Below are 23729 nucleotides of genomic sequence, written 5' to 3'. Positions count from 1 at the left end.
CGACAACCGAAGGACGCCGCGACGGTCACTTGACGTCCCGACGTCGTGCATCGTTTGAAGAGTACGACGTGTCGATGATCTCGATGAAAGCTGCCCACCTGTCGCTCACTGCTTGTCGCGGCTCGGTCACGATGAGCTTCGCGAACCGGCGAACAGGAAGGGTGAAGAGCATCGTAAGCCGGCGTCGCGACGCCGAAGAATACACGTGGGTGGAACGCTTCATGGCGCCAGTCCTCAGGCGTCGCGACGCTGTATGCGGATAGCAGACTATCGAGAAGATAGAACGAGCGTTCGATCGATAATATTGCTTGTTTAATATTTCGACGCGTCACTTTTGCGATTTTGGGTAATAATATATTTTTATGATTACTGGGTGAATAAAAAAATTATGAACTGTAACAAAATCTGTATAGCAAAATTAGAAGTTATAAATAATGATTATATAACAAAATTATAATAAATGAATTTTTTGCTGTACTGCAACTTTTCAGGAAATTAATGTGCTGGGGTAGGTGTAAAGATATGAATATAGTAGAGAAAATTTTAATTAGTAAAAGTAATTTGTTCTTGATAATATTAGTATATGTATAACATGTATAGAGAGATGATAATATATTTATAAAAATACTTAATAATATATATTCATAGAAATAGATGTTTTTTATATGAGCAACAATTGATAGGTATTAATATAACATATAATATAGTAATATTGTATGTTTTAAATAATATATCAAGTTTATTACTGAACTAATTACTATACTATTCTTAATTCTTGCCCTTGGATGAACACCCTACTACGCATCCCTTCACCGAAAAAAATCAATACCACCCCTAATAAATTGTAACTCAATCAGCAAAATAAATAAACAATTGACAGCAATGCAATAACCGTGCTATCACAGTAAATTCCCAAATAAATAAATTAATCCATTACATGGATTTTCCAATTACGAACAAACACCCCGCACCGAAAGAATCAATACCCATCAACTGCGCATCCCTCCGAAAAATAACCAGCCGTAAAACAATCCCCCAAAAAACTGCAATCAATTCCTCCCACAACCACAGTGGCATCACTCTCCGAAGCGCGACCCCTCCCCATCGAACGAGACCCAAACACATGTTCCGCAACCCCGATACAACCCCTCCCCAAATCCGCAAATAAAAGCACAAAAACCGATCCCCGTCAAAAAAACCACCACAAAACACCCACGTACATCGAAGTGCACCCCGAACGGTTCTGAGAGGCGATCGAAGAAATATGTCCGGAGAAAGCGCCCCTGAGAAAGCTCAGCGGCGCCCTAGGCCCGCGACGCTTTATCCGGGCAGCATGAACGAGCGCGACGCGGGCTCTGAACGACGTCTGACGAAGCTGCCCGTCAAACAGAAGACGTCGTCTGACGTACCACGGTAACAGGACAGCACGCGATGCGTGGAAGTCGTCGGAGCTTTTCACCGAGCTTTCCACGTGTCGGGAAGCTTTCCGAGCGGAGAAGCAGACGAGGCGAAGCGTACGCTCAGAGGCCGCGCCGCGACGTCCTCCAGGGCCAGGAGAACAACAGGCCTCGAAAGGATCGCGACGTCTCCTGCGAGCGTCGCGACGAGCGTCGTTGCGACGAGGAATCGTCGCAGGGGACCAGAATCGATGTGGAGGTTGTAGGCGTCGCGACGCCGGGGTTAATTTTAGATCGATCGGGGTGGAGGCAATGGGAACGCCCATCAGAGAGTGCGCGGTGACGGACGATTAAATGGCGGATGGGAAATAGGTTCGCTGCTTTGGCAGAAACGGAATTAACGGTTAAACTTTAACCTGCAAGTTTTTCGGCTGGTGCGTCAGTCAGAGTTATCTAATTATTACTGCAGCGTTACGATAAATGAAGAATATTGATGTGTTAGGTATATTTTGGATTGGGCTATCTTTAATTATACAAACTGCAATTGGTATCGTACTCGAAGCTCGATCTGTATGCAAATTTGATTTAGTTTTGTCACATTTGAACTGTAACGTGCGTCACGAGTCTGACTAGTAGTTGTAGGCCGTTCCGTGTCACATGTACCACCGGTTCATGTTAAACCTGATCTTCAGACCACGCGAGCTGCCTAACAACTCAGACATTATTTAAGGTAAAGGTACCAGTAGTTGACACTTTAAGGAATTTTTTGTCTATTACATAGCTCAGGCTAAGTTCACTTTATGGAAAATTTATGATCAGTCGCAGCACAAACTATTCTTCTACTATATTACAAGTACTCATTCCTGATGGTTGTAGATTTGTTTCTTTTTCTCTTCTAAACGTAAAATTTGATTCAATAGACACACAGCGAAAACAGAAAATTTAGTAGTTATCCTTTTGTTTCAGCAGTTGACATAAGGAGAAAATCTAATCAAACTAGTCTTGATAATGTGTGAACACAGAATTTTTTTGAACATTTAAAAAAGATTATTCTTGAGTAAGTTTACGAAGAAATGTTTAATAATTAAGGGTTAATATGAAGAGTTAATAATAAATATTTAATATGAAGAGTTCGAACACTCCTCATATCGGAGGTATCCTCGTGTCAGTTTTTTATTGCATTTTCTTCTGCATCAGTCAGTACTCTGGCTGAGCCCATTTTTCTTTTAATTGGATGTTTGCCTTCAACCTTGTATTTTAAACTTACCCTCGGAACACTAAATTTCCTAGCTGCCGTTTTATACGGAGTTTTATGGAGCCGGACATCTTCCACAGCCGCTTGCATAGTCTCTTCTGTATAATTTCTGAAGTTACCCTTCGTAGGAGGCATCTCAAAATTGACAGAGGAACAAAGTCAGTAGTTGAAACGTAGTAATTTAATAGTTGACACCCCATGTCAACTTCTGAATAATAGACCATTACAAGTTTCAGTAGTTGGCGCGGTGTATTTAGACAATTTAGCAGTTTGTTGCCAATTTTAATAAATAAACCTCTTTTCAAGTTTCAAACAACATAAACGAATGCCGTTTTTACTCACAACGATTAAATAATACAAACTTGCAATACTTACATTTTAACCAAATCCTTAGCGATTTATATAAGAAAACATTGGAAAATCGTAAGAGCCGGCAAGTTTGATTATTCGGTTGCTATTACATTTTTGAATGGCGGATATGCAGAGTAGTTCGCAATTAAGCCGCTGTGACAGTATACAGATTGAAGGTTTGATGTATTCCAACTTGTCCTTATTTATTTCCTTTTTTTGAAAAAGTGTCAAGTACTGGTAGAGTGTCAACTACTGGTGTTCTTACTTTAGTTTTGTCACACTTGAATTGTGAAGTGCGTCACGAGGCAGACTAGTAGTTACAGGCCAAGGGGTTAATATGCATATTCCGCGCCACGTGTATTATTGATACACGTTAAACTTGATTTTCAGGCCACGTGTACCACCAGTTCACGTTAAACTTGATTTTCAAGCCACGTATACCACCGATGGTATACTCAGACATATTTATTTAATGCATTGATTTAATAATGAAAATATATGTTTATGACATTTAATTTAGAAAGAATAGAAGAATTCTTGAAAACTTTACTGAGGAAAATTATTAAAAATGTGATTGAAATATTTGAGAAAATTATTTAGAAAAATTGTTGAGAAAACTATTCAGAACTTTATTGAGGGAAATTTTTACAAAATTATTGGAAATTTTATTGATGAAAATTACTGAGAATTTGATTAAAATATTGAGAAAAATTTTTAAGAAAATTATTTAGATATATTATTTGAAAAAAATTCTTAGAAATTTGACTGAGAAATAGTTTTAAAAAACTTATTCACAATTTCATTAAAAAAAATTTGTGGAAATTCTATTGAAGAAATTTTCTTGAAAATTTCACCCATTAAACTTTTTTATATCGTAATAAATCTTATTTAGAATTTTACTCAAACAAATTTAAAAATTAACATCTTAAAAGTCCTCTATAAATCATCTATAGAATATAAATAATTTATACAGAAAACATAAATGAACATTTTTAAGAAAAATAAATATTCTTACACTAAAATAGTAATTTTGAAATTTTCAAAAATTTTGAAATTTTTCAAAAAACTCAATTTTGAAATTTTTCAAATTTTACGCAATCTAATAATTAATTCAGAAAAGAATGTGTAAAAAGAAGGAAGAAAAGAGTAGCACACGTGAGTATCGACACGCGTCAAGTTTTCTTCCGTCTGACCATCAACCGTGTTATCCACTTCAAAAGTTAGGAGAGCTTTCCACCTTCACTATTTTACTAGGACCGCATAACGAAGCTCGACTTCGAGACGAGCGTCTCCAGGAAGTCGCGAGCTTTCGAAGCTTGCGGTCGGTAAGCGTCGCGACGCCCTAGCAGGGGAACATACGCGCAAGCTGTGTGAAATACCTTTATTGATTCGTCCGCCATTCCCCAGAACAGGATTACCACCTGAACTTCACTTAATCCGAGATTAAGCTTATAACCGAATTCCACTAAGTCCTTGACACCACATAAATTCACCATTTCGCAACCCCTTATTTATTCCTTCCATAATTTACATAAACCTACTCAATTTTTTCCTGACATTAAATGCACCAAATTTTTTGAACATTAAAAGTTTAAATAAATATTTATTGAATTTGAGAAATTTTATGGGGTGAAAAGATGATTTTTTTTGGTGTAAAGTAATTTGTAAAAAGTGTTTGGAGGGAAAAGTATTTTTTTTGTGAGGAAATTTTTTGGTGGAGGTTTTAGTGAAGGGTGTGTTTAATTGGGAATAAGTGGAGGTTTCTCCAGCGAGTGGGGAAACGGACAGGTACATTCCAAGTTAAAAGCATTTGATCAGTAACTTACGTTCTCGGGTAACAGGGAAGCACGAAAAATAGAAACATTTAAGTTTCGTCGCTTATATAACGAAAGATGGGGTCGATTAATTTCGTATCGGAAGCGAAAGTTTGATGGAAATTATTCATTTTTTCGTCGCAATATTTTGCTGATATTCTATAAAATTCTGTATTATGAAATTCTTGAATTTTTGTATGTTATAAATATATTGAAGATTTTATTAATTAATGAGATTTTTGTAAAAATTTTATATTTCATGTAATTACAATTTTTTTTTAAATTTTATATTAGATATAATTGCAATTTTTATTTTTAATATAAATATTAGATATAATTGCAATTTTTCTTTTAATTTTATATTTGATATAATTGTAATTTTTTTATAAGTTCTGATACAAAATTTTGAGTTCTAAAAAAAATTTTGTTGTATGATAAGAAATTGTAATTAAAGAAGTGAAAGTTGTCTATTGAAAACTATTTATATATTGTGAAAAAAATTGAAGCATTAAGTATATCATTATATTTAACGATACATAACATAATTATGGAATTTTATTTTATGAAACATTGTATAATAATATAACTTGATATAATTATCCATTTTTTAGTTAAGTAATTTTATTAAATTACGCGTTACACAATTTGAATAAATCAGCCATTGTATAGTTATATAATTTAATTTTATCTATTTTAGTAATTATATTAAATTGTACATTTTATTTAATTTTATATATTTTAGTAATTATACTATATTATGCTAATTTGTAAATTTTATTTATTTTAGTAATTTAATAGTTTTCTTCGATTATTCATTACACAATTTATTTATTTATATATCAATTTCATGGCTATATAATTTTGTTTAATTATGTCATTATGTAGTTTTGTTTAATTATTAGATAATTATAAAATTAGATTTTATATTAGATTAGATAATTACAAAATTTTCTTTCAGTATATATTATACAGTTATATAATTTTATTTAAATATATATTATACAATTGTATAATTTTATTTAATTATCGATTATATAATTATATAATATTATTTAAATATACCTTATATAGTTGTAGTATTTTGTTTAATTACTCACTATACAATTAAATAACCTTATTTCACTTATCAATTACACAATTGTATAATTAAATAATCACACAATTTTTTTCTAAATAAATTCTCCAAATACAAAATAATTTCTTCTAATTATCTTTTCTCCTAATCACCCTAATAACCTTGTAAAAATTTAAAAACGCTAATCCATATAAATCTTAAAAAATGTAAAAACATTACTCTGTATAAACCTTGAAAAATTTAAAAACCCTACTCTGTACAAACCTTAAAAAATTTAAAAACGCCACCCTATATAAACCTTGAAAAATTTGAAAACGCCAAGCTGTATAAACCTTGAAAACCTATAAAACAAACGAACACGTGTAAAGAAAGACCGCGTAAAAAACGAAGAAAGCAAAGTATGAGTTAATTGTCTCTCATGAGTGAATATTGACGTCAGAAGGCTTTGAATGACTCTATCGATTATGTGCGTCGGGTTACATAAAACCGTATTAAATAATCAACGAATGACCTCGGACAGTTTTCAGCTTGTGTTTTCCGTGTTTCGTGATGGTGTGACAATGGGAACCAGGAGCGGAAATTGCTTCGATCGGAAGTTGTCCTCGAAATTGTCGACCTAACCTCTTTTATGCTAACTCGACGCGCCTAATATTAGCGTGCTACACTGTGACATGCTTGTTTCGTCTATGTTTTGTGCTGAAACTTACTATTCACACGATTTCCTGTGTTTAGGAGTGAAGGTAATTAGTTGTAGAGATCAATTAGGATTAATATGGATGTGTTAATAAGGATGTGAATTTGGGAAAATTAAGTTAGGTTGGGTGATTAATTAAATTGATAAATACAGGGTGGCTCGCTACATTTTGCCATCTACATTTGCGTCATTATTATTACTCATAACAAACAATGTTTTAGATGAAGTGAATGATTTTGAGAGGGGCATAGGTGGTATATATTTTTGTGGTGGACACGTAAAGGACATATGAAGGTCATTAATGTTTTTTTAAACGGAATCATATATTTTTTATTGCATCAGTTACTCCTTCATATTCTTTACAAAAAAGTATTAATCTATTTATGTGAAAAAATCATTAGTTTAGGAGATATTTTAATTTTAATGTCTATTTACAGAAAAGGTTCAATGTGGCGACCATTTGCATCAGAACACTTTCTGAATCGAGAAATTAATGCCTTACTAACATTCCGTAGTGTATAATCTTTCTGCATGTGTAGCACTTTTCCCAGCTTCAAAATAAACTGATAACATGTCTATCTTTTCTTCTTTAGAATACTTCATTATGAAGTGATAATTCACCGTATCGTCGTATTCGCCGTATTAGAGACGTAACAGAGACTAAATTTCACTATTACTGCGTAACAAAAAAAAACAAAAACTCACAATTCGTTTGGTGACACGTGAGCTCTCAAAGCATGTAGAAAAACATTTGCTGTTCAGTTAGGGCAATTCATAATATTGACCAGAAAGTCACGATTTCCTAACAAGTTAGAATTAAAATATCTCCTAAACTAATGATTTCTTCACATAAATAGATTAATACTTTTTTGTAAAGAATATGAAGGAGTAACTGATGCAATAAAAAATATATGATTCCATTTAAAAAAATATGAATGACCTTCATATGTCCTTTACACGTCCACCTACAAAAAAAATATACCACCAGCATATGTTCCTCTCAAAACCATTCAATTTCGTCTGAAACATTGTTTGCTATGAGTAATAATAATGACGCAAATCTAGATGGCAAAATGTAGCGAGCTACCCTGTATAGTGTTATTGAAGGATTAGGTTGCTATATACATATAATGTTACTAAATGATTAAACTACTAAATTAGTGGATTATTAAATTGATATGTTAATTGTAATATTAGTAAATTATTGTTATAGGATTATTAAATTACTAAATTACTAAATTATTAAATTAGTAAATTAGTAAATTAGTAAATTCCTAAATTACTAAATTCCTATATTACTAAATTAGTAAATTAGTAAATTAGTAAATTCCTAAATTACTAAATTCCTATATTACTAAATTAGTAAATTAGTAAATTAGTAAATTCCTAAATTCCTATATTACTAAATTCCTAAATTCCTAAATTCCTAAATTCCTAAATTCCTAAATTCCTAAATTCCTAAATTCCTAAATTCCTAAATTCCTAAATTCCTAAATTCCTAAATTCCTAAATTCCTAAATTCCTAAATTCCTAAATTCCTAAATTCCTAAATTCCTAAATTCCTAAATTCCTAAATTCCTAAATTCCTAAATTACTAAACTCCTAAATTACAAAATTACAAAATTACAAAATTATCAAATTTAAGAGCGCCTGAATTACTAAATTTATTAAACCTTAAGCTTGATATTCCACTCTCCTCTCAATCACACATCAAACTCACAACAATTTACAACCCCTATTAACCCCAACCCAATAAACAATCTCCTCCCTTCCCTCAATAAAACGAATCTACCATTTCCCAAACAAAAATTCCTTCATCTCTGATATCATACACAGTTTATCCCTGCATAAACCATCGCAACATATAATCCACGTCCAACCAAATAAATCTCCCCGTTTTCCATAAATCGTTAATCACCGTATCATCGACCTTCCTAATATCCCCTGCAACAAGTTTTGCTGTAGTCTTTCAAGTCCTTCGCTAAAAACTTCAGCTTCTGAAATATCTCGAGCCACAAAGCGAAATTAACGACGGCGTAAATTAGTTGCAGTGATCGGTGCATGCGAAGTAGCAGTGTTGCTCCTTTATATCTTATAGTACGAGGCACTGGCAAATTAGCGAGCGTTAAGATGATTAATGATGTCATTAATTAGCCGGCAGGCTGAAACTACGGGACGCGTTTCGAGCTCATTCACGGGCTCGTTTTCTTTTTTCTTAATCCGGGGTAGCCGGAGGAAAAATAAATGGACCTGTTGCCTTGTAATTCAAGTTTTTATTGCGGGCTACGAGGTAAGGGGGTAAGTAGGTATTATAAAAATTTTGGTCGGTGAAATGAAAGGTGGCCTTTGATGTACAGGTGGAGGGATATGGATATTGTGTTTAATATTTGGAGATGTATGGTGTGTTTAATATTCGATGGTTTAATAGTTTTCTTTCAATGCCTAGAATTTGAATAATTTTTTTTATTTGGCTTGGTTTAGTTTTTTGGGAAATTGGATGGAATCGAGTCAGAAAGTAATAATTTATTGAAATATGTGAATTATATTAAGTAGATGAATAATAATGATTTAATTGATAATTTATCGATATTTATTGGTATGTGATGTGAAGTAATTAAATTAAATGAATAATTAATTGTTTTATTAAATTAAATTTTAGATTATTAAATTAATAGATAATAAGATTATTAAATTAAATTCGGTAACAATTAAAGTTCAGTCGATAGAAAAACACCAATACTTCCGCTAAGGCACAAGTACTTTTAATCTGATACTTCATGCACACATTTAAGTATGATTAATGATTTTGAATAAATTATTGTGCAGGTATATTACTCTACACAGAGATTATTATAAATGAGTATTAAGATTACTATTATTACTATCGCTGTTATTATTAATATTACTGTTACTATTATTATTATTACTGCTATTATTATTATTATTGTTGTTGTAGTTTTGTATTGTGTTGTAGGTTTGGTATTATTAAATAGATTATTTCTAATTTATCAATTCTCCATTAACCAAACACATTATTATTATTACATAAGAAATTACTTTTCATTTTCTCTAAATTATCCGAACTATTTCAATTATGTACTTTTTTACGATTTCATAAAATTTTATTGGCTGCCTTATTTTTTTAATGAAAGAATAAATGAGAAACTGAAGATTCTGTAACTCACCCCCTTTAACAGCACTGGTGGCGGTTCACCATTCTCCTGCAACAAATAAATAATATCTTTAGAATAAATAAAAGGAATTTTAAGTGAAGTAGAATTTTCAATAACTTTCACCAAAAGCGCTGAAAACGGAGATGGTTTCTGTGGTTTGACCTCTTTTTCTCCCTGATCCCGGTAAAATTTAAAAAAAAACTGTTCTTAGAGAGTATGGAACACCTGCAAGGAAGCTGCATTCCTATTATTATTGCAATTTCAATCCATTTAGTAATTCCAGAAAATTTGTGATGAGTGACTCCACAGTTTTTGCATTTCATATATACAACACATTATACACACATTCCATGATATACATATCTTGTGTATAACTTATATTAATATGTACGTCACTAGTGAACCTACTAGGTGCCTTCGAATTCAAACGTGTAAAATTTCGAGCACCGTAAACATATAGGTGGAACAAGAGACGCAGAGATTTTAAAGTCGTTACAAACGATCAAACGTGTCCGAAACTATCGAAAACGATACCGAACACGATTATTCTTGATTTCACCACGACCGACGTCAACGACGACCAAGTATCGTCAACGATGAGTTACAGAGCTTTTAACGTGCCTCCAGTCGATTCTACGTGTGAAAAATTATCGAAAACGATACCGAAACACGGTTTTCAGTTCGACGATCGTCGACGGGTTCCTGTCGGATCGCCGCCAAAATCTATACAGCAAATTTAGGCTGTCTCGCGAGTCCACCCTGAAAATTTCAAGTGAAACGTCCCAAAATTGCGTCCTATAACGTGTGGACAAACGAACAGATGCAGATCGAGTCCTCAGAGGAGCCTCACTATGTTCAGTAATTAATTTTATAGACATATTTTAGAGAGAACGTTTATTTTATCTGTGCTTGGCATAAACAGGAAGCTGGTCGCGTCTTGTGAGCTACTGGTTCTTTCGAGGCTTCGTGCAACATTTATGGAAGCGATATGTTTGGATAGTGCTAATAAAATAATGAAGAATGTATGTACAGGTGACAGCAGGATGATTGATTGCATAAATGTGATCTTGTTAGAAGATTTGTTATTAATACGTTCACTGACGTATTTGGAACACTGAAAGTTTCATTGGGAGCATAGAGTTTGTTCTTAATTACTAATTTATTTTTCTTGGGTATGTGATGTTTGATGTTGTCGAGAGATGTTCTGTGGTGTGGATGATCATGGGAATTTTGGAATTTGATTTGAAAATTGAGAATTTGGTGAGTTTGGGTTTTGGAAGAGGAAATTTTGAAATTTAAGGATTTAGGGATTTAGGAATTTTGGAATTTGGGGATTTAGGAATTTAGACATTTAGGGATTTTGGAATTTAGAGATTTACCAATTTAGACATTTAGAAATTTTGGAATTTACGAATTTAGGGATTTCGGAATTTAGGTATTTAGTAGTTTTGGAATTTAAAAATTGAGGGATTTAGGAATTTTGGGATTTAAAAACATAGACATTTGAAAATACTCAAATTTTGCGATTTTAAACTCTGAAAATTTTCGAATTTAAAAACATGAAAATTTGGAAATTTCAAAATGTGAGATTTTCTATTTTAGAAAATTCAGAATATCAGAATTCGGGGACTTACAAAAATTAAAAAGAAAAATGAAGAATTAATCCGTACACCCAGTACATCAGAAGTGCGTCATACATCAGAGTCCGCAAGAGTAAAGAGTTAAATCCGTCGGTCGTTAAAATCGAGGACGGGAAAGGTCCTACAAGGGGGCCCCATAGAATGGCAGTGTTATTTGCCAGGGGCTATTGTGATTGCCCGTGAAAGACTGCGCGCAATTGGGGCCCGCTCATCGAGCACACTGCGATTGGCTGACGGGAAGTTCGGGCCTCGACTCTTGACCACGCCCCTTCACCGTCCCCGCGCAACGATTGGCTCCTACTGGGTCCTTTCAGGGCCCGTGTTCCTTTGTTCCCCCACTCGTGTACCCCTCGACCGAGTCACGTTCTATCGCCCTCCACTTTTCTTTCGATTTGTTCGACTTTGAAACTGTTTGAGCAGGGCTTTGGCCTCGTACCTGCACAACTGCCTTTCTCTTTCCGTGCGTTCATCATCATTATCCTGCTTGTCATTATTTCCGTGGCTACGAATCGTGATAACCCAACGTGAGCCTCGTTATTCTCGTAATTGCGAGTCGGGTTTTCATTCTGGCCGACTGTTTCGAGAAACGGTTTTTGAGGGGAGGAAAATTATGGGAGGAGTCGAGATTGAGAGATCAACTTGCACGAAATGTTCGTTTTAAAATATTATTTAAATTTCAGGTCTTTATACTTGGAGGTATTTTTGGGAATGTAGACGGTAATTTTGAAATCTTTCTGTTTGTTTGAGCAATTCTTTTCAGTTATTTATGTGGTCATTCTTTGAAGTTATTTATCTAGTTATTCTTTGAAATTATTTATCTAGTTACTCTTTGAAGTTATTTATCTAGTTATTTTTTGAAGTTATTTATCTAGTTGTTCTTTGAAGTTATTTATCTAGTTACTCTTTGAAGTTATTTATCTAGTTATTTTTTGAAATTATTTATCTAGTTATTCTTTGAAATTATTTATCTAGTTACTCTTTGAAGTTATTTATCTAGTTATTTTTTGAAGTTATATATCTAGTTGTTCTTTGAAGTTATTTATCTAGTTATTCTTTGAAATTATTTATCTAGTTACTCTTTGAAGTTATTTATCTAGTTACTCTTTGAAGTTATTTATCTAGTTATTTTTTGAAGTTATTTATCTAGTTATTTTTTGAAATTATTTATCTAGTTACTCTTTGAAGTTATTTATCTAGTTACTCTTTGAATTTATTTATCTAGTTACTCTTTGAAGTTATTTATCTAGTTACTCTTTGAATTTATTTATCTAGTTACTCTTTGAAGTTATTTATCTAGTTATTTTTTGAAGTTATTTATCTAGTTGTTCTTTGAAGTTATTTATCTAGTTATTCTTTGAAATTATTTATCTAGTTACTCTTTGAAGTTATTTATCTAGTTACTCTTTGAAGTTATTTATCTAGTTATTTTTTGAAGTTATTTATCTAGTTGTTCTTTGAAGTTATTTATCTAGTTATTCTTTGAAATTATTTATTTAGTTATTTTTTGAAGTTATTTATTTAGTTGTTCTTTGAAGTTATTTATCTAGTTATTCTTTGAAATTATTTATCTAGTTACTCTTTGAAGTTATTTATCTAGTTACTCTTTGAAGTTATTTATCTAGTTATTTTTTGAAGTTATTTATCTAGTTGTTCTTTGAAGTTATTTATCTAATTACTCGTTGAAGTTATTTATCTAGTTATTTTTTGAAGTTATATATCTAGTTGTTCTTTGAAGTTATTTATCTAGTTATTCTTTGAAATTATTTAGCTAGTTACTCTTTGAAGTTATTTATCTAGTTATTTTTTGAAGTTACTTATCTAGTTGTTCTTTGAAGTAGTTTATCTAATTATTCTTCGAACTTATTTATCTAATTATTCTTTGAAGTTATTTATCTAGTTTTTCTTTGAGCTTATTTATCTAGTTATTATTTGAACTTATTTATCTAGTTATTATTTGAACTTATTTATCTAGTCTTTCTTTGAAGTCATTTATCTCCGCAATTAATTGTCCTTCTCGTCATTTATAATTGTAATGATAAACATTAAGATCAACATTAACATCCTTTTGAATACAGAAACCGACCTTCACTATAATCCCCCTCGCCTCAACTTCAAACGAGAGAGAAATGGAATCTCGCCGCGAAAGTCCCCCTCGTTCCCCCATTTAAAAGGGCTTTAATTTTCCTATGTGAGGGTTCGTTGTCCACCACCGAACAGCATGTTCCCCTCTCCCTTTCGTGTATTCCCTCCCTCCATTCATCGTCTCACATTATGCACTTTACGCAGGTCCGCTGCACCTGTGCACCGTGGTCTCCCCACAAAACACACAATGCCACTTGTCCTGGCGTACAACCCTCGCGTGGGGTTGACGGACGACAATAGGGGTGATGCGGGATTCCTGTACACCCCTGACACTGATTTCGAGGCATTTAGGGGAACAACCGTGGGACAATGGAATGCTCGGATGCCGGAGCTCTAGTGATTTTCGTGACGGGGACTGATGGGTCAAGGTGGAATTTTTGTTATTTTTGTTTGAGAGACGTAGGGGAAGGTTGGACTGAATTTACTGGGTTAGGAGGAGGAGAAAATGTGGGTATTGTGGATTTGTTCATTTGGAGTGATTTTTGGGTGTGGTTATAACAATTTTGAGTTTTGGAGGTTTTACATTTTCAAGTTTTAGAAATATGGAGTTTTAACGGTTATGACGTTTTCAAGTTTTAGAAATATGGAGTTTTGACGTCTCTGACATTTACAAATTTCAGAAATATGGAAATTTGACATTTTTTAGAATTTTGAATATTGTAATTTTTGCTATTGGGAAATGGCGGCATCACAAATTGTTATATGTGCAAGTTTTTAGATAGTTAAATATCCATGATATTAATTACTAGATTTACAAATTTTTAATGTTAGTGCCTAGGTTGTGAAATCAATAGATCAGAAGGTACTTAAATCACTAGAATCAAAAATTCCTGTGTTTGCAAATACCTAGGTTCACAAATTCAGATGTTCTCAAATACCTAAATTCATAAATTCTCACATTTCTAAATTCCTAGATTATTGAATCAGAATGTCATCAAATTCCTAGATCTATAAATTGAAATTCACAAATGCTTATATCTCCAAATTCCTGAGTCCACAAATTCTTGTATTGCCAAATTAGGTCCCCAAGTCCACAATTCATACATCCACAAATTCCAATATTTCCAAATTAGCAGATCCACAAATTTTATGGTCTCTAAATACCTAGATCAGGAAATCACTAGATTCACAAATTGGAAGGTTCTCAAATTCCTAGATTCATAAATTCTCATATCCTCAATTTTCTAGGTCCACAAATTTCCATATCACCAAATTCTTAGGTCCACAAATTGTCACATCCCTAAATTTCTACATCCACAAATTCCTATATTCCCAAATTCCTAAATCCACAAATTCACATATCCTCAAATTCCTAGATTCACAAATTCCCACATCCCCAAATTTTCAAATATACAAATTCTCACATCACCAAATTCCTACATCCCTAAATTCTAAAATCCACAAATTCCCATATCCCTAAATTTCTAGATCCACAAATTCCCATATCCCTAAATGCCTAGGTACCCAAATTCCAACGTCCAAAAATTCCTAAATCCTCAAATTCTCATATCCCAACTTCCTAGGTTCAGAAATTCTTATATTCCACATTCCCAGGTCTCCAAATTCCAAGATCCTCAAATTCCAAGTTTCATAAATTCGTACATTGTCAAATACCTAAACCACAAAATAGCTAGTTAACAAAAGCAAGTTAACTAACTACCCATAATTAACAAACTAGTACTAACTAACTAATCACTGGTAATTCACTAACTACCAATATCTAACTAAAAAACAATAACTGTCTACCAGTGATCAGCAAACCTCCAGTACCTAATTGGATTAGTCGAGTATCTAATGACCTAACTGATCCAAAGTAACAAGTACTTAATTAACCACCAGTAATTAAGTAATCACTTGTAACTGACTAGCCGGTGGCAATTAACTACTAGTAATTATCTCTTCATCCCTAAATGTCTATTAGTGATTTCCTAAATGACTACATGTGACTAGTTAGCTTCCAGTACTTAACTGATCTACAGCAACAAATTCCTAATTAACCACCAGTAATTAAGTAATCAGTAGTAACTGACTAGTCAGTAGCAACTAACTACTAGCTATTAGCTCTTCATCCCTAAATGACTACCTCTGGTCTCCTAATTAACTACATGTGACTAGTTAACTTCCAGTACTTAACTAATCCTAAGCATCTAACTGATCCACAGCAACAAGTACTTAATTAACCAGCAGTAATTAAGAAATCAGTAGTAACTGACTAGTCACTAGCAACTAACTACTAGCTATTAGCTCTTCATCCCTAAATGTCCACCACCGGTCTCCTAATTAACTACAAGTGGTCTCCTGATTGTCTACCAGTGTCTAGCAGCTAACTAGACTAATTTCCAGTAACTATCTGATCAGTACCTATCTGATCAGTAGCTGACTGATAACCAGTACTTACCTGATCAGTAGCTAATTAATCACCAGTAATTAGCCACCAGACTACTCCCTAACGACTAGTAATTAACTAGTCCCCCAATCACCAGAATCTAATAGCTTCCTAAGCACCTGTACCTCTGAACCCACCCTCCATCCAACGAATTCAACAGCGATTAAACGAAAACTAAATGATTATATAAACGTAACGAAAGGTGTCCCTGTTCGAACACGGGCAATCCGCAAGAATCCGGATTCGAGTATCGGGCCCATTGGTGGTTGTACGTCAAACAAAACGATCGTTCGACCGCGACCAGACGTCGTCAAAGTATTGAATTTCATCGACGAAAGAACCCGTCAGAATTCCTAACCAGACATCCCTGTGTGTCGAGCTGTTCGTTTTCTCGTTCCACTTTGCTCGCTGCGCCCTTTTATTTCTCTCGGTTCGCGTGTTCCCCGCCTTGCTCCTCTCCTCCTTCGTCGCGTCTCTTTTTTTCCTCTTCATGCAATACGTTTTAACGAAACGCAACTACGTCGCGAACGTTCGCAGAACAGGATAGTCGCGGAGCTTCAGTTAGCGGCCGCCATTTCTACGTGCAACGGATAAACCGTGCACGGTCGATGTTAATTGACAATATTCGCTATTTGTATAATGCGGGTATACGCAATCTGCGCAGGGATGATTCGACGCGGTAAGAAAAAGCCCGTGTCCGAGTTGCGGAACGTGGAATTACGTTTTCAGAAGTGACAGCGTAATCAGAGGGGAATTACAGTGCTTCGCTGGTACAATAGATTTTAATGCTGCGAGGCTGGAATTATTTTACTGTGGATTGATTGACAGTTTACTCGCGATATAGAGATATGAGGATATACGGGCTTGGTGTACTGGAATTTTCAGATGACGACTTACGGATGTAGGGATTTAAGGGTATAGGGATTTAGGGAGATAGGAATTTAGGGGGATAGGGAGTTAGGAATATAAGGATTTAGGGAGGCAGAAATTTAGGGGGACAAAGATTTGGGGAGACAGGGATTTAGGGGGACAGGGAATTAGGGATACAAGGATTTAGGGAGATAGGAATTTAGGGGGATAGGGAGTTAGGAATATAAGGATTTAGGGAGGCAGAAATTTAGGGGGACAAAGATTTGGGGAGACAGGGATTTAGGGGGATAGGGAATTAGGGATACAAGGATTTAGAGAGACAGGAATTTAGGAGGACAAGGAGTTAGGGGTACAAGGAATTAGAGAGATGGGGATTCAGAAGCACAAGAATTCAGGGTAATTAGAGATACAAGGTTTTAGAGAGACAAAGTTTTAAGAGTACAGGAGTTTAGGGGTACAAGGATTTAGAGACAGGGATTTAGGGGTACAAGAATTTAGGGATACAAGGTGTAGAGATACAAGGATTTAGGGAGACAGGGATTTAAGAGTACAAGAATTTAAAGATGCAAGGATTTAGAGAGACAGGGATTTAGGAGTACAAGGATTTAGAAATACAGGGATTTAGGAATACAAGGATTTAGAAATACAGGGAGTTAGGAATACAAGGATTTATGAATACAGGGATTTAAGGATACAGAGAATTAGAGATATAAGGATTTAGGGATATAGCGAATTAGAAATAGGGAGATTTGAGATATAGGGATTTATGAAACAGGAATATAGAGAACAGATATTTAGAGAACAGTGATTTAGGGATACTACAAATTAGGAATGGGGATTTAGAGATGCAAGGATTTAGGAAAACAGGAATTTAAAGATATAGTGAATTTTGAACATAGAAATTTAGTAATTTAGATATATGTAGAGATATCTAAATGGGTCTAAGGATATGATGTTCTAGGTACACGAAGGCCTAGAGATATGGGAATATACTGATCTATAATCATATTGTACAATAAATAACTATATTGTAACTACATATAATAATTGTTTTATTTTATTATAAAGGTCAATATAGTAAATTGTAAAAATAACTCATGTATGTACACAATACAAAAATAATTGTACATACGCCCACACGAAAATAATACATACATACGCCCACATATGCAATATAATAATACAAAAATGACACATACTCCCAAAAATAATATATCATCACAACTTTACTGTAACAACAAAAATATCTGCAAAAAATTGCTTACTTTTGTCTTTTATTCCCAAGTGCAATTAGCTCATGCACCATCCCAACATTACAATTCTACCGCAACAACAATAAATAAAACAAAATAAGTACAAAAATAGTACATCTGCATCTTTTACCAAATTTTTCATCATTTATACTAAACCCATGACCCACTAACCCGCAAAAACATACTCCCAGCTCCATTTAACAACAAAAATACCAGTACATCGTTCAAAATCCTCTCTCCGCGCAATAATTACCCCGTCCGAACTTTTAATCAAGTTGACGCGGCCGGAGGAAATTACGCGTCCCCCCTCACAAGTGTCCCCCGTATCCGTAGTCGCAGGGTGCATATCTCGTGGTCGTTCCGAAAATATCTAAAAATAAATAAGCGTGCCCGTTCCCCCCGGTATATAGCCCGTGGTGCACACGTGTGCCGTTGACGAGAGGGTCGAACCCGAAGGGGGAGAGTTGCCGAAGACGCCAGCGGAGAAGGGAAGACAGAAAAGAGGACTCGAAAGGGGGGCTTCTCAAGGGGGAACAGGGGGTTCTCAAGGGGGACAGGGGGGCAGGGAAGCACGAACAGAGGAAAGATGAGGCGAACGTGAGTCTCGGCGTGGGAATAAGCGGCAGGTGCGCGACGGCGCTACCGGGGAGCCACTTGTGGGGGCAAAATCCCCCCTCGATGACCCCCTCTGTGGCACGGAAAGCCGAGAGACACACCGGACCCCGTACTCCTCCGGATACCTTCGTACAGTAATCAAAAAGTATTGCACGTGTAAAAATCGAACGTATGCCCCCGGGCCTCGATCCACTTCGCACCCCCTCCTCTACATGCGAATCCAATTTCTTTACTGATACGCATCTTACGGACGTTTTCTTGCTGTTTTTGAGACGTGTAACCGTTTTGATGCTAGAGTTTGATGCTAAAATCAGAGTTTAAGGAGAGAAATCTCCTTAGAGAGATTTTGAGGTTTTTCCTTTTGTAGCTAATTTCAGCTTTGTAAAAAGGAATTAAGCACATGGAGATAAGTCAGAATTTGGAGGATGTTGGAACAGACTTGTTTTTTCGCCAACAGCGACATTTCACATGGTGCGTTATCGTGCAACAGAAACCAACTTCCCGGCGCTCGATATTCGGGCCTCACACGAACGATCCTCTTCCACAAATGTTCCATAACACCCAGATAATATTCGCCATTAACATTTTGTCCCTGCGGAACGAATTCCCGAAGTATAATTCCTTTAGAATCGTAAGAGCGAATTAACGTTGTCTTCTCGGGGGACTTCTGGAATCGCAATTTTTTTGATTTTGGAGAGCCTGGAGATTTCCACGTAGCACTTTGGCGCTTTGTTCGAGGTTCATACTTGAAGCACCACGTCTCGTCACTAGTTACAATTGATTCCAGGAATGTACAGTTTCGTCTGGCTGTTTTGATAAGATCCTCGCAATATTCAACGCGAGCAATTTGTTGCGCTTGCCCGTGATTTTGCGACACGGTGACGAAAGGTTCTGTCGCGTTAAACGCTATAAGTTTGCAATTCGTTGCTCGATTCCAATAATGATTGTTGTGTTTTGTAGGGGAGGATTGTTTTCAGAAATATTTTAATAGATGGCACTAGTTTTCCTTAAATTTAAAAAGTTCCGTTACTTTTCCGACATATGTCAATGAAGAAAGATTGATTATACCAAGACTGGTAATTCGGCAATTTTTTTACTGAATGATTGCGTCCTTTTGTAAGATTATTCTAACTGAAGAATGATCCTATATATTTATTTAAGATCTCTATCTAGATTATCTGAGTATTAGATATTTTTTGCAACCAGAATTTGTAATTTTATCTTACTGAAAGAGTGAATTTGTGGATCTACAAAGTATAAAAGTGGCGGTGCACAAAATGGCGGGAAATGAGAGGACATCAGTTACACCGCAACTCCTGTATTTCTTGTTGCAACTGAAATTGGGATACTCTAATTTGATTATAATTGTGATGCCACAAAATGACGTTGACATTTGTATGTAAAATCGTTTAAAATTAAGCACAGTCAAAAAACGCCATGGTAGAAGTATACCGTGTGCAAATTTTTAAATTTAGGATGAGTTGGAAGAAAATGACGCTGAATTAATTTAACAACTATTGCTTGAAGAGTCAAATAATTAATTGTGGGGGAATGATTCGACTTTCTGATTCGAGAGAAGAATTTTGAGTTGAAATTTGAAAGGTGGACGCTCTTCGTAGAAATAGTATTCTGTTCTTGGTAGAAAAGTGCACTGGGAGTTTTCAGTCAGTGTCAACTACCAAAACAATTTTCCTAATTTAGTAATTTACGTTGTCAAAATTGTTCATAACTTAAGAATTTAAATTATGAACACACAGAAGTAAAAATGATCAAAAATTCTAATACTCCCAATAAAGTGTTTGAATTATCAAAACTGTTTTGATTTACTAAAACTACAGAACGTCACACAAATTTAATAATGAAATGAGAAAATTAAAAAAATATATAAGAATTTGCAAAAGAAAGAAAATAACATTCTAAAGAAATTTGATGAAAGCACCACATAATGAATTGACAAAATTAAAATATGAAAAGAACTAAAAAAAGTTGGAAATAATGAATTAATGCTTGAATACAAAATTGAACAGAAATGATTAAAAGAAAAAAATGTATGAGAATATACAAAAGAAAGAAAATAAGATTCTAAAAAAAATTTGATGAAAACCTCAGCTTTCATTCTCCCCGAGACTCAATCATTTCAGCAATTATTTCACCTTCCTTTCGCTCATCATTCTCGTTCCATTCGAAAGAATGATTTTCTCCTTTCCCTTCTACCAGCGCGTCAATCACCTCGCTCGATTGCCAAAATAAAGTTATCCAAATACACCGCCATAGAAGGCAGATGATTTGCGAAACAGAATATTTATCCTGTTCTCCTGAACGAGTTACATCAAAACAGAACCAGGTTTTTCTTCGTTGTAGAGAAATATTTTGATGCTCGGTCATTTGTGTACTAAACTCTCGAAACGGCTCCCTGTTTTAACAATCTTCGGCTGAGTCTACAATCTCTTATTTTATTGCGGAGCTCGACATTATTTCAATTCATAAATTTGAGATGGAAGATTAGATTTTTTAGTCGAAGTACGTTTTTAAATGAAAATTGCGAATAAATGATTTATTATTCCCAAAAATCCTCCATCATTTCAATATAAAGAATCACAAAACATCAAACTAAGCAACTAAAAAACATTTTTCAGCAATCTTTTTCTGCCATTAATTTCTTTTCAGACATTTGTTGTGCCTAAAGCATCGAGATGGCGGTCGACAACCTTAACAGCTCGTGACGAATCACGAACCTCACTTTTTTCGACCACAGTGTTGAAACAAACGATTTCTTCAAAGTGCAATGACTCGTACAAGAAACACAACTCTGACAAACTCTACTTCATATATTTATACCTCCATAATTTCCCTGATTTACCTAACCTCGTCCGAGAAAGTGCCTCGGTCCTTGTGCTTCATCAAAAACTCAAATTTAGCCTTTCACTTTAATTGCCTCTCGAAAATTCCATATTATTTTCTGGTGTCTCGAGTCTTTCGCTACTATGAAAACTTTCGAACAATAAATCACGCCGATCAGCAGAGACCGCGCGACAAATGAACTTCGCTTCACAAAATTTCGAATAACATTAAAGAAGACTTAATGCGTCAACCTCGGACGAAATACGAACTAGATTTTTTATTTTTTCTTTACCGCTAATTCCCTGCAAAACACTCCCGTGAAAAACACCGCATCGGGCAGTTGAGCTTGAGAAGGTTAAAGTTGTGCGGGCCTCGTGGCAGTTGCTCGCAGTTTCGAATTGGCTCCACGGTGAGGCACCGGCATAATTCACTGATTCGTCAGTGACATTACTGTCGCTAGTTCGATGGTTCACAGATTTAGCAGTCGAAAGCACAGAAAACTAGTTGAAAATTCGCCGAGCGAATCAATGAAGCACCGATTCAGACTCGGAGGGAACGCGTATAACTCGGCTTTATTTTCAGGTGTACACAAAAATACTGTTGATATGACAAAAATTTAGGAAGCAAATATGAAACATGTGCGCAATAGCCAATAGTCAATCGATAGTTAGTTACTATCGTACAATGTTAGTTCGATGGTTCACTGATGTATCAGAAAGCTAGTTACAAATTCACCGAGCGAATCAAAGTTACGGATTCAAACATAGTAAGCCCGTATATCTCATTTTGTGTCACTGTAGCTAGCCTTGAAAAGCGATAATTTCTCGGATCTGTACATTCTTGCGGTTCTCGCTAACACAGCAACCAGGTGATACTCTTCTTTTCTTCCTTTTCACGAAGTTCCGCCAATGTAAATTTTACGGAACGAAGATAACGAACAAGATGTGTAGTCGAGGTCGCAAGTAAGTATATTTTATGTAGCAAATACGTCTCAGTTGCAGGTGCTTGAGTTTGATAGTGATTTATAGTCGAGTTAACGGGGAGGTGTACTGGTGTCGACCTAGGAGTTAGCGCGCGAAGATGGCGCGTTTAGAGGAGATACAATTGGTCAGAATAGAAGATGGACGCCTGGACTCGTACATTCTTAAATACCTACGTTAGCAATTATATTTCCAAATCTTCATATTTTTAAACCTGTACATCTCTGTATTATAATTACTACATCTTCAAATTTCTATTTAAAGAACTTCAAAACTCTATACATAGATGCTGGATCTGTATAGAAATAAGTGTCATAAGTGTCAACAAGTGTCACATATGATGAAATGTTCCTTTATGACTCTTTAGGGCTAGATGGGTTAAAACTGTCCCACCTTTTGTTCAGCTTTTGATGCATGGTATACATTTTAACTCACCTCGAAAATTCATAGTCACACAGTTTAATATCTTATTTAAAGTTTTTTATTACGTTAACAATGTCTCATGCCCCAACAATAAATGCTAAAGTATAATAACAATATAATCTTATTTTTATTACTATAATATAATATAATATTTATTATATTATATAATGTATACTGCCTTGTCTATATTCTGTGCAACTACAGTTTTTATTTACTTTAAAATCCTGTGCCTCAAAGAGTTAAAGCAGCACAGATAGTCTTAAACCGACAACTGTCCAACAGCGAATGAGAATCACCATTCGACCGCGAATACTTAAACGCATTTGTCAAAACGCATAAGAATATTCTGCCTAAAGCACACGGCGGATGATTAAGCGTGTAGATGTTGTTGCTACCCCGACGTTCATATGCGCGCAAGTTAAGATGATACGGTATCCGCTTCGATTTCGCGTCGTGTACTGGAACTCGTTTCGACTCGTTAAAAGAACAGCGGCGAAGCGTGGATGAAAAATCGGAATTGCAGACGAAGCAGATGAAGATATGAGAGATCGACGTGCACGGCGTCGGCGCTGTCGCGAAATTGCTGACAATCGGCAATAATTTTCTATCTTTATCGAGGGCTCTTATGCTCCTGCTGCAGACCGTTTGCGAAGAAAACCGAAAAGCTGATGCGACGCGAACATGGAAATGGAAGTATGAGAATATGGAAAATGGAATTTAGGAATTTTGTGATATTCGAGAACTTGGAAATGAAGGATTTTGGGAATTTGGAGAATTGAGAGTTTGGAATTCTGAGAAAATGGAAATGCGGGAATATAAA

The 23729-nt window shown here is 35.0% G+C and overlaps 1 protein-coding gene across 6 annotated transcripts in view; it reads right to left on the bottom strand.

Moving 5' to 3' along the window:
* LOC100881127 (tubulin monoglutamylase TTLL4) overlaps positions 1–23729 on the bottom strand; it is a 302465-nt gene that overhangs the window by 79235 nt on the left and 199501 nt on the right. For all 6 annotated transcript variants that reach the window (XM_076534078.1, XM_012282193.2, XM_076534081.1 and 3 more), the window contains one exon: positions 9772–9807. The gene's annotated coding sequence lies outside the window, so the exon portion shown is untranslated. The remainder of the gene's footprint in view (positions 1–9771; positions 9808–23729) is intronic.

Source organism: Megachile rotundata, chromosome 8 (assembly GCF_050947335.1).
Source record: "Megachile rotundata isolate GNS110a chromosome 8, iyMegRotu1, whole genome shotgun sequence".
In the NCBI taxonomy this organism is placed as follows: Eukaryota; Metazoa; Arthropoda; class Insecta; order Hymenoptera; family Megachilidae; genus Megachile; species Megachile rotundata.
The sequence above is the reverse complement of the archived record's forward strand: the minus strand, read 5'-3'. Positions and strand labels throughout refer to the sequence as shown.